The sequence below is a fragment of the Mustela erminea genome, chromosome 9 (assembly GCF_009829155.1).
Source record: "Mustela erminea isolate mMusErm1 chromosome 9, mMusErm1.Pri, whole genome shotgun sequence".
In the NCBI taxonomy this organism is placed as follows: domain Eukaryota; kingdom Metazoa; phylum Chordata; class Mammalia; order Carnivora; family Mustelidae; genus Mustela; species Mustela erminea.
The window spans coordinates 113909859-113921311 of record NC_045622.1 but is presented as its reverse complement, the minus strand read 5'-3'; the positions used below and the strand labels follow the sequence as shown (position 1 = coordinate 113921311).

The following is an 11453-nucleotide window of genomic DNA, read 5'->3' as shown; positions in this document are numbered from 1 at the left end:
TGCCTGGCACCCGCCTCTCAGTCGGCTTCAGGGGCTGAGCACGAGAACGCCGGAGAGAGCAGAGCTGAGCGCGCGGGAAAGGGAGCGAGGGTGAGGCCGTTGGCTCGTGGGTCTGCCCGAAACTCAGTCAGACGCTTCCAAGTTGACAAAGCGCATGAAGGGCTTGCACTGCCCTAAGACACCATGACCCCTTCTCTGTGGTGAGATGGGCAGGGACGCTTCTGCGAGAGTGAGGGCGAGGGACGTGGAAGCCCGGCCAGGGGGCAGCTGAGGGCCCCCAGGGTGTCCAGGCTGGGCACGTGCCCCCCTGGGGTCTGGGGTAGGACTTCAGCTTTGCTCGGGAGACAGGAGGGCTGAGGTCTTCCCTGGGCTCCCCCAAGCCAGGGCTGACCCCAGCACCTGTCTCTGCTCCTCAGGTGTGGGGCCCCGATCTGAGTTCTCCCACTGAGAGGAGACATGTCTGGGCCGTGTCTGGGCCGGAAATGGGGTCTTTGCATCTGTCTTGATCTTCTCCACGTGGAGACGTGGGGGTGGTGTCCCTGGTCAGGGGCTGTGTTTTTTTCAGGGGAAGGAGAGGCTGTTGTAGCCAGGCAGTCCTTCATCCTGTGCACGGGGTCTCCAGCTCTCCCCGGCTGGAGTGGGCCTGCATCGCCCCTTCCCATGGGAGCAGGCACACACGCTGGGACTCGCGGTGTCCTGCGTGACTGTGGGGAGCAGGGTCCCCTCTGTGGCCTCTGCGAGAGCAAGGCAAGGGTGGACGGCAGCGTGGGAGCCTTGCAGTGGGGCCAACGCCCAAGGGCATCCCAGGCCCCAGGTTCTCTGTGGCTCTTCGGAGATTTCAGCCACGGTTTTACATGTTCCACATCTTTTCTGGCCGGAATCAGGGGGTATCAGGAACATGAGCCCTTCCCAGCACTTCTAGCGGCCGAGCCGGAGGAACTCAGAGTCTGGGCTGCCGGGCACACAGGGCTTACTTTTTCTGCTGGGGACCCTCGACCGGTCCTCAGCTCCGCTCGCGGCGGTGTGTTAATGGGATCCCAGAATGCACACAGTTCAGGGAACCACCGGACACGGGAAACCCGGCACTGTGGCAGCCTTGGGAGGCCCCCACCAGCCCCTCCAAGGAACCACCATGCCCTTCCCAGCAGGGCTGCTGCTGTCTGGACCCCCGCATGGAGCCGACTCTCAGCCCCGAATGTGGGCTGCACTGTCGGGGGCAGCTATGTACATAGCAGACAACATGGCACTTGCGCCTGCGGCCAGACAGAGGACCTGCGCACCACCTGAACGATGATCGGCTATGCCCAGCACAGGAAGCCCGTGGACACTGCGTGCCTTTTATCATGCTAAGCGTTGATCAGCTCCCTTTCACTGTACCGTCTCCTGATGGGAGGAGAGGGGATATAGATAGGGGTAGACATCCGGGTAAGGGGAGAACAATAAAGATTCGCAAGCTTGTCACTCCGTGTCTCCGGGTCGTTCTTGCTGGCAAGAGCGACACTGCACCGAACCCAAGCGAGTGCAGGCGAAGCCGCGGGTTACGTCTGCCGGTTTGACCTTTCGCAAGGAAGCCTCACGGTCTGGGTCTGGTCTCCGGCGCCCACGTCCCTGCGCTCGGGGCTGCCGGGGCTGCCGGGGCTGCCGGGGCTGCCGTCGTGAGCCCGGCCTGCGGGCGGCCGCAGTCCACAGACTCGCTCCCGTGCGGCGCGCCCCTCCAACTGGCCCCAGCTTGCCTGCTCTCCCGGCAGCGGCTCGGACGGCTGTTGCTCGGGTCCGGCACCCACGGCCAAGAGAGATTTCCTGAGACATCTGTGGTGCAGAAAGGTGATTTTATCAAAGCCTGGGTATTGCCCCGCGGGCGGGACAATCTGCACTGGGGCTTGCAGGGCACCGACGGTCTACCCAGGAGCTGGGGGAGGCAAGGACAAAGGCAGGTTGTCCAAAAGGACTGTCGCAAGCTAAGGAAGACCTTTGGGACCCTGGAGGCCCGGCTGTCGTTAGGCTAAAGTAGCAAGGCCCTGGCATGAAGACAGTGGAGATCCTGAGGGCGCCATGTGGGCAGTGAGCCGCAGGTGCCAGAGACGCGGGGTGCCACCCACCCACATTCCCTCCGGCCCGTTTCCCTCAACACTGTGGAAGCGGGGGAACGTTAGGGCCCCAAGGAACAGGGTCTTCGGGGCTTTGGGAGGTGACGCACAGGGAGCTTCTTCCCTAGAAAGCACGAAGACATGTGAGCTGAGGGAGACCCTGCGATCCCTGTCAGAGAACCATCTGCGGTTCCTTCCCGGCGCGCCAGGGTGGCCGGGCTGCCTGAGGAGTGGCCCCCGGACCCCCGGAGGACGTCAGCCTCTGCTCAGTCCTCCCTTGCCGCCCCCTCCCTCAACAGGGGGAACCAGTTCTCCCGCTTCAGCGGGGCAGCCCAGGCTGTCCCCGCAGTGGCCGCAGCATGTGGCCCCGGCAGCAGCCCCTGGGGGTCGCCGGCCCCACACCCTCGCTGTCCCTCCGGCAGAGCCGTCTGGGGCGGAAAGGGCTCTCTCCCGGTGGCTTTACCTGCTGTGCCCCTAATGCTGGGTTACGCGGGGTCACAAGCAGGCCGCAGCGTCGGCGGCACACTCCAGTGGCTTCCGTCCCCGCGCAGGCACCTGGGAGGCCTCTGCGAGCGCAGCTGACCCGACAGGCCTCACTTGGCCTTGGCCCACCGCGGCAGTCCGCTGCAGGTGGCGGGCACAGCTCCTCTCCGGCAGGATTTTCACTAGTTTCCATGGCCTCCGGGTCCTGTGCTGCACTGTGCGAGTCCCCCAGATGTGACGGCATCCTCACAGACACCGGGGTCTCGGAACCGGCCGTGTCCCAGTAACCGGAGCGTGCGTGGGAGGCCGCCCGCAGCGATGGCTCGGCCCCTTGTCGGGGGCGGGGTATGGAGACCTGAGGCTGATCCACGATCCCCCCACGGAGGAAACACGGCCCCTGTGTGCGCCCCACGGGACAGATACACAGGCAAGCTCTGTCCAGGCACTTTGACCCAGAAAGCTCCCCAGACGCCCTCTCGGGCTCTCACAGGGTTCTGTCTGGAATTTACCGTTTCATGTCTTCGTCTGAAGGCTTGAGCACTCCGCGCTCTTCCTGTCATTTTAGTGGTTGCTGATGAGGTTGCCAAAGGCTGGCTGAGGACAGGGCAGAAGCCGACACCCTGCTCCGCGCCCCCGGGTGGGGTCTGTGCGGCAGTCCTCGGGTACACACCCAACGGTCTCGCTGTTAACGCCTTGTTAGAGGGGAAAACCACATTATTAACGTGACCACGGCAGGGCCTCCAGCATCCCGTGAGCTTCTTTAACAAATGAAAATCCTCCTGAAACCCCCCTTTCCTTACTTCCCCCAACCCCATACGCAGACTCAGCCGCCACTCACAACCCCAACACAGCCACTCTGTGGGCTGTCCCGTGGGCAAAAAATGTCTGATACCATTACTTACAGTAACTTCCAAGTAACATAGTTCAAGTTCAGTAAAACCACCGTTTTTGCACCAAAGATATTTCAAGAATTCTTTCCTCGCTGTGGGTTCCAGACCCCGCTCCACCGAACCTCACCTTCAAAATTACATCACTCTCGGTGCCGAGAGCTTTTTCTTCCTTAAATTATTGTTTATTTCCTTTGTAAAGATTTTATTTATTTATTTGTCAGAGAGAGCACAAGCAGGGGGCACGTCAGCCAGAGGCAGAGGACGCAGCAGGCTCCCCGCTGAGCAGGGAGCCCCATGTGGGGCTCGGTCCCAGGACCCCGGGATCGTGACCTGAGCCAAAGGCAGACTCCCAACGACTGAGCCACCCGTGCGCCCGAGAGCCTTTCCTGTATCCTCGCTTAGTAGAACTCCATCGGTCCGCTCGCACTTAGCGCTCATGCACTCCCAGACTCCGCTCTCCTGATTCACCATGACGGGTTAAAGAGTGGATTCGTTTCTGTTTACCCGAGTAGCGATTCTGGGTTTCCCAGACCTGGGGTGGAATGTCTTCCAGCTGTCTTGTAACGTTCTTACCCTGTAAGTATTCAAACTCGGATGTCCCCCGTTTTCCATCCTTCTCCTCCTGGAACTCTGAGGAGCACACACGGTCTCTCCGAATCGCCTCCACGCCCGCCGTGTTCCCCCACATTGTCTGTGCTTCCGTCTGGGTGGTCTTTCTGTCCCCACGAGGCAAGACCTTGGAGCTGGCAGCGTTCACCCCAGCCAGAGAGCACTGCAAACCCACCCTCTGAGTCCTTAACTGCGATTTTCCTGCGTTTTGCAGTTCTAGAACTTCAAGTTCCCGTGTCCCTTTCTCCGGCTTTCCGTCCATGCTAATGGGCGCTCTCTCCGGGAGCTCAGGGAGCGCGGCTGGTCGGTCACCTGGGGAGTCCAGCACCCAAACTTCCTGTTGGCTTTTTCCTGCCGATCCTCTGCCATGTTTCCTCGTCTCTTCAGGGGCTCTGCATGGCTGATTTCAGGCCTCCGGTGACACTCCCCCCAGGGACCCTGAAAACACCTGAAATTACCTAACCCCCATTTCAGACATTGTGACTTCTCCATATTTCTGGATTTTTAAATAAAGATTTTTGTTTACTTACTTGAGAGAGAGAGCGGACAGCGGAAGAGGGAGAGAGAAAATCTCAAGCAGGTGCCCCACGGAGCGTGGAGCCTGCACAGGGCCCGATCTCACAACACTGAGGTCATGACCTGAGCCCAAATCTAGTCGGACGCTGAGCACCGGAGCCCCCAGACGTCCCTGCGTCACTTCCTAACGTGCATCCCCTGGTGGGTCTGTCAGTTCACACTCACTGTGACCTTTCTTCTATTGCGACTTCTTTGTCATGGTTTTCCTGTTTCCTATTTACATTTTTGGGTTCTTTTCTCTTTTTTGTTGATTTTCATGGGATGAATCATTTTTTATTTTGTAACTTTTATAAAAACTTGCATTTGTGTCTTGATTCAGCACGTGCTTACTGAGCACCTACTGTGCGCCCAGAATTGCCGTGCACGGTAGACGCCCAGCAGGTGCGGCCCCGTCTGGGCCCGGTGCTCTCCAGGCTGGCTCAGCACCGCTCCCTGCCCGCGCTGACGGCACGCCGAGGTCCCAGCCTCACGCACACTCCTCCCCAGCAGCACGGCTCAGGAGTGTATTTGGGGTTTATCTGGTCGACTCCTCTTTGCTGCAGCCCTCGCTCTCAAGTTTCTGGGGGGGTGGTTTGTCCCAAAGCCAGACTTTGCAAAGGGAAGAGTCTATTACTTCTGTGACCGCTCGCAGCTTGTCCCGCATCTTTCTTAGTGTTCTGTGGGTTTCTGGAACTACCTTTACTACGCTGTTACAGTGGAATGACAGTTTGGCTGGCTGTTAAATCCTGTATTTGTTTCTTTCAATTCTTCAAAATAACACCATATATATGGGGCGCTTGGGTGGCTCCGTCGGTTAAGCCTCTGCCTTCGGCTCAGGTCATGATCTTAGGGTCCTGGGGGGCTCAGCGTGGAGTCTGCTTCTCCCTCTCCCTCTGCCACACCCCCTGTTCGTGCTCACTTGCTCTCGCTCGCTCGGTCAAATAAAAAAATAAAATAAATTAACACCTTAGAGTCTCTGTACACGATTTGCTGAGAAACCTGTTACCAGTGGCTTGTTCCTTTCTCCTTCTAGAAACTCGGCTTTTGATGCAGTCTGGATGGGTCCAAAGACGCCGATGGGGGCCCTCACGGGACCGGACGCGAGGGCCTTTGGCTTCGTGTAGGTTGGAAATGGAGCACACACTGAGAAGAGCCAGCAGAGTTTGTTGGAGACAGAGACTGTGGATAGGACAGAGCATTCGGGAGACTCTGAAATGAAAGCAGAACGAGTCTCATCCTTGCTTGGGGCCTGTTTCTATTGAGGATGGTGGTCTGGGGCACATGTCCTCTCAGGCCTCTGGGGAACTGGTCAGAACAAGGACAAGGGTTCCCAGCAAGGGCAAGGTCCTGACCTATGCCCTTGATCAGGGGGTCTTGATCAAGGTGTCTGGAGCCGATGGTCTTGGAAAATATTCACAAGGACCTCACCTGGTCACTCCTTAGATGCTACCTGTTGTGCTGGAAATCACCAAAGAAATCACTGACCCCTTACCTGTACAAGGAGGACATATGCCGCCTGCGCAAGGAGGCGGGTGTTGGGCAGGAGTGCGGGTCCGGGCAGGAACAGAAGTGGGAAAAAGAAGCAAAATAAGCAGTTCACTGTGGGGCCCCTGGTCTCCCTGTCCCAGACCTGTGTTCTAAACAACCAACACTGAATATTAGGCAAACATACAACTTCCTCCCTCCCTGGGCTTATTGGTAAATAAACACATGTTACCTCTGCTGCATCTGTCAACAAGAAAAGTAACCTGGTGTGATGGAAATGTCATAGGTAACACAGACATAATTGTTAAGGAGAACAAATGAGTTAAATGGATGTAAGTGGAATAAAAGGTTTTAGGTGAATTTTTAAGTAATTTTCCCAAATCTGTTTGGTAACCTAAAACCTTAAAGTTTTGCTAAGTTAAATGAGGGACAGTCACTGAGTATCTAAATCATTTCCGAATAAAATCCTGGAACATGACTGAGTGAACACAGGCTGACCCGCTTCGGGACCCCATCTTCCAGAGAAGCGGAACCTGTGGACTGGGGCCGTGAGCGCGCGCGAGCCACGCCAGAACCGGCAGGGAGAGGGCCAGTGGCTGGGACGTGTCCAGGACGTCACCAAGCCACAGAATCCCAGGGGCTCTGTCCTTTCCCAGTTTGCACTAGAAATTAGGGTTTCTAAGGATTCAACACTCTAACTAACATCTAATTAAAACGGGTAGAAATAAGAAAATATCTCCATACGCCAGGAAAACGGGATGCGATGTGTATTTTTGGTAAAAGAAGGCATTAGGAGAGGAAATACAGTTTGTGGAGGGAAATGGAAGTAATTTCGTCCTAGAGTAAAGCCGGTTACTTCAGAAAGGGAATGAGAACAGGGAACACCCTAGAATAAAAAGCTGTAGAGGGATTCTGTGTTTGATGAGCTGGAAGATAGTGAGTGAATTTTTTTGTTTTTTAAAGATTTTATTTATTCATTTATTTATTTGCCAGAAAGCAAGAGCACAAACAGAGGAAATGACAGCAGAGGGAGGAGGAAGCAGGCTCCCCGCTGAGCAGAGAGCCCGATGCAGGGCTCGATCCCAGGACCCTGGGACCATGACCTGAGCTGAAAGCAGAGGCTTAACCCTCTCAGCCACCCAGGCGCGCCATGTGCTCAGGTTGAAAAACAAGCTTCAACATCAGTCGTGTCTGTGCATAAAACTGGGACCTAACTTCCTTTCTTCTGGAAGGACACTGGTCTGCTCCTGGTAAGAGACTGTGACAGCGTTTCCTCTATTTATCCAAATTATCTGCCCAGAAAACAAGCATTCTACATTTTGCCAAAATAATTTCCCACGTCTGTCAGGCCTTCGCCTGCCAAAGGAAACCTCGTCCTCTCGATATCAAGGGTTAAGTTTTGCTAAGATGCTCGTGACCTTCTGTGCTTCCTCTGAAGCCTTCGTCACTTTGGTTAAAGGATTAACCAAATATTGGTTCACGGCGACCTATGATCCTATTTGCCTAAGTGCTTGAAAATCTTCTGATCTTTTTGACAAACTTTCCAAAATTCAAATTCCAGGTAAAGCCTTTTTGAACTTGAATTAACTTTGAGTTTTACAGAGGGTCCCTGAAATATCTTAAGATTTGTTCTCTCTCCTTATATAAAGGAGAATTTAAACTAACTCGGCTTATTTGAGATGTTAGATTACACGGGAAGCCCTCTTTACCCTATGTCTGTATGGGTATATGTTATAAATGTTCCAGAAGTGATGTGAAATTTCTGGCCATCTCACCTGTCCTGATATAACACATCAGTCGTAATTTTAAATGCATGTCACGGCAATAAGCAGACGCTCTTGTCAGCTCGGCCACAGCGAGCTCCCATCGGACACATGGTGACGGCAGCCGAGCCTCGGTCACCTGCAGACACTGCCCTTTCACCAGGACGCAGCTGCCCGTGGCCTCAGCTGCAGAGAAATTCAGCAACGGGCTCGGGCAATGGCTTGGGCGTACTGTTCTCCGGGGACTCCTGAACCACACCGTTGCACTGCACAGAAGGACATCGAGCTCTTGCGGAGCCTTAAACCATTACCTTTTCTCCCTATCTGATCCCTGCAGAATTCAGACCCTTGAGTACTTCCTCAGGGCAGGGCACTCACTCGCTGTATCCGTAGGACAGCCGTTGGTCATCCTTGTAGGTGGGCTGTTGCTCCGGGGCTGAGGTCCTCTGGGGCTAAGGTCCTCTGGGACAGGGTCGTTCCTACCTACCCCCCAGCCTGTGAAACTCTCGAAGCACCCTCAGCCCTCAGAGCCAACGGAACACACGGATGGCTCCAGTGAGACTCTCGGCAAAGTTCATAGACAGCCTGGGAACACCCGATGGGGGGCTCCGTTGCTGGTCTGGATTCTCAGGTTTGTCCTTTCACAGCTCCAAGACTCACCCCTCGAGGGACCACAGCATACGCAGTGCGCCTGGTTCCTACTTCCGACCCGCAGCTAAGAAAGGGAGAGACACTTTAATATTGCGTGGCCCTCACTGCTTCCATGAGAAATAACCAGGCTTGGGGCGCCCGGGCGGCTCAGTCGGTTACGCGTCCAACTCTGGATTTCGGCTCGGGTCGGGATCTCAGGGTCGTGAGATCGAGCCCCACGTTGGGCTCTGGACTCAGTGGGGAGTCTGCTTGAGATTGCCTGCCTTCCTCTCTCCCTCCGTGCCTCCCCCTGCTCACACGCACGCATGCGCACTCTCTCTGGGATAAATAAACATAAATACACAAATAAAACCCTAAAAAAGGAAAGGAAAGAGAAAGGGAAAGGAAGGACGCGCTGAGGCCACCTTCTTACAGAGCTGAAGCCCTGCAGCCTCGCGTGTGGCCTCGCGGAGAGTCGGCGTCTCCGGCCGAGGCGTCCTCCTGCGTCTCTTCACGCCCACCTGGAAGACCCCCCAGGTGCTGTTAACCAACCCTTGTGCTGCCAACGGAACCCCAGGGGACAGACCCCCAGTCTCTGAAGAAAGCGCCGGGCCCTGAGCAGCCCTCACGCCCCCGACAACCCGAGAGTCAGGACTTCGCAGAGCAGAGGCAGAGGGCAGCGGACGGGCCGCTTGCCCCGGACAACCACGCCAGGCCCGTGCCCTTTCTGGCTTCGGCCCTGTCTCACTTCCTCTCTCTTCTGGAGAAGACGATGCTCGCTTCCCACTGCAAATTTGGGAACCTCTCCAGCCGTCGGGTCTGGTCACGGGGTCCCAGACCTCTCGGTCTCGCCGGCAACGAGTTCATCTCTAGTCCCCGGGGCCGATGCTGACGATCCGCGTAAGCCGCTGACGCTCCCCACCGCGAGGCGAGGCCCAGGCGGTCCCAGGCCTTCCCCCAGTCACACCTGTGCTGCCCAGCCAACGCCCTCCACCCTGTCCATGCACCGGCTTCCCTGCCCCAGCACCTTTCCTTACCTGAACATGGTCTCTCTCCGCAGGGCAGAGATCCAGGTGAGTTTGTGCTCTTTCAAGGTTTTTAGCAAAGACCCTTTTAGGAAGAGCGGGCCTCCCGGACGCCGTCCGGACTGCCGACCTGCGGGGGGGGAGAGGACCCCCCAGGAGGCTGTGGCTCTCGGTTCGCATCACCGCCGGGTCCTCTACGCTGCGTCTGGCTTTGCTTTTGCTGCGGTGGATGGCACTGCCCGGCGTCTAGGAATGTGCGGAAGGCTGGCAAGCCAGAGGTCAGTCCTTACCGGACACCTTGGTGTCCCTGTTCCCACCTGTAACACACCAGAGCTCCGATCCCGCGGGGCCTCCATGACTGCCCCTGGGTTTGCTTCTGGAGGGAGCGGGCGTCTTTCTTCCAGGGTCAGAAGAGGTGCTGAGCTGTCGCCATCAGAAGCGTCTCCCTCACGCGAGGAAATGGGCTCCGCCGCCACAGCAGGGGCAGCCCGGCCAACGCCGACAGACAGGCTGGCCGCAGGTTTGGGATGGCTGCGTGGCCTTGATCACCCGCTTACTGAGCAGGGGGGTTTGTGCGACGGCAAGACCACCTGTTGGAGAAGCAGAAATGCACGTCCACGAGATCAGGGAGGGGCTGGCTGCACCCGCCGCAACCCCCCCACCCCCGCCCCTCCGTCTGCTGGGCTGCCCACCTGCGGGCCGGGCCCCTGCCTTCGAGCCATCATACACGCTGGAGTTGTGAGAATTTTAATTCTGCCTGCTGTAACTGTTCTTGAACTTTGTTAACCCTCCGCACACAGACCCTTGCTCACGCTTTCTTCTTGAGGACCTAAGTCCTCCGTCCCTAGCAGAGCTAACAGCTCTCCTTGACGTCTGCAGACCACTGGCCTCACGGGGTGAAGGACCAGATGCTCCAAGAAGATGAGGCTTGACCGAGTCTGAGAACAGCCGTCACAGATGCCGGCAGGTCTGTTCAGGGTCAAGTCCACACCCAGTGGCCCCGGGGGCTCCGGGCAGCTGCCCTGCCCATGTCTTCTCCTGGTCGGGGAAGTGGGTCTTTGGGACTTGAGTTCAACCTTTTTCCAGGCTGCTGGTTTCCAGAATAAAGCAACACTTCCTTTCCCCCATCATTTCTCTCTCAAATATTGGTGTTCGAGCCGTAAGCCACCGATCCTGACAGAGCTGGAACCAGTCTTCGGTCCGGTAAGAGGGTGATGCCGTCTCAGCTCTGGGAGGTGATCCCGTGGACGATGGGTGGAAGTACCTGGGGGCTCTGGGGGCTCAGCAGGGTCTCGATTTCCAGCCCGCGCACTCTCCCTCTGACACGGACAAGACGGCCAGGAGAGGTCCTTCCAGGCACAGAGAGCAAACCCAGTAAATGCAGAAATGATCAGCAGTGCTTTCGGGGAAGATCTTGATCAAAAGCGGGGAATGTGAAAATAAATGAAGGACACTTCATTTAAAATGGAGTCAGGGGCGCCTGGGGGGCTTGGTCATAAGCTTTCGACTCAGGTCATGATCCCAGGGTCCTGGGATCGACCTGGCATCGGGTTCCCTGCTCCGTGGGAAGTCTGCTTCTCACACTCCCCCCTCCCTGCTTCTGTTTTCTCTCGAGATGTCTCTGTCAAGTAAATAAATAAAATCTTTCCCAAAAAAAAGAAAGGGAAAAGAAAGAAGAGGCAGGAAATCTCTCTGCGCCCAGCAGCCACACACAGCCTCCGACTCACCGTCCCCCCCCCATTTCCCCTGAACCCTGAAAGCAGCTGACCTCCCCTTGTCTGCTGTGCGTGCCTGTGGCTCCCCTCAGCTCCGCACTGTGTTTGTGTCTGTGTCTCTGCGGATGATGCTTTCCTTAGCGTCGGCCACCGGCTCCCCGTTCGGTGTGGATGCCGTCAGTCAGCGGGTGGCTCTCTCCAAGTCCCCTCC

At 56.8% G+C, this 11453-nt stretch overlaps 1 long non-coding RNA gene across 2 annotated transcripts; it reads right to left on the bottom strand.

The window, feature by feature from the left end:
• Positions 1-7209: 7209 nt before the first annotated feature.
• LOC116600100 lies at positions 7210-11026 on the bottom strand. Of its 2 annotated transcripts, XR_004289499.1 has the most exons (4): positions 10220-11026; positions 9540-10117; positions 7885-8587; positions 7210-7401 (listed from the first exon to the last, which is right to left on the bottom strand). It is a non-coding gene; the product is annotated as an uncharacterized LOC116600100 (long non-coding RNA). The 2 variants fall into 2 exon arrangements; XR_004289498.1 differs by having other exon boundaries at positions 7210-8587.
• Positions 11027-11453: the final 427 nt, after the last annotated feature.